Consider the following 217-nt stretch of genomic DNA (forward strand, 5'->3'; position numbering starts at 1 on the left):
TAGTGCACCGGATCCCATCAGAACTCCGCAGTTAAGCGTGCTTGGGCGAGAGTAGTACTGGGATGGGTGACCTCCTGGGAAGTCCTCGTGTTGCACCCTTTTTTTAACCGGCCATCTCTTTTTTTTCCCCTTTCTAGCTCTTCGCCACGGCCTACGAACACTTGGCGGTGATGGCTCGCCGCGCATCGAGCGATGAAACCCCCATCGTGGGACCCGT

At 56.7% G+C, this 217-nt stretch overlaps 1 pseudogene; it reads left to right on the top strand.

Annotated features, from left to right (window-relative positions):
- On the top strand, positions 1-99 carry LOC114578733 (annotated as a pseudogene; the record flags this gene model as incomplete).
- Between the last annotated feature and the right edge of the window lie 118 nt (positions 100-217).

The sequence above is a fragment of the Dendrobium catenatum genome, unplaced genomic scaffold (assembly GCF_001605985.2).
Source record: "Dendrobium catenatum unplaced genomic scaffold, ASM160598v2 original_scaffold_135635, whole genome shotgun sequence".
Lineage (NCBI taxonomy): Eukaryota > Viridiplantae > Streptophyta > Magnoliopsida > Asparagales > Orchidaceae > Dendrobium > Dendrobium catenatum.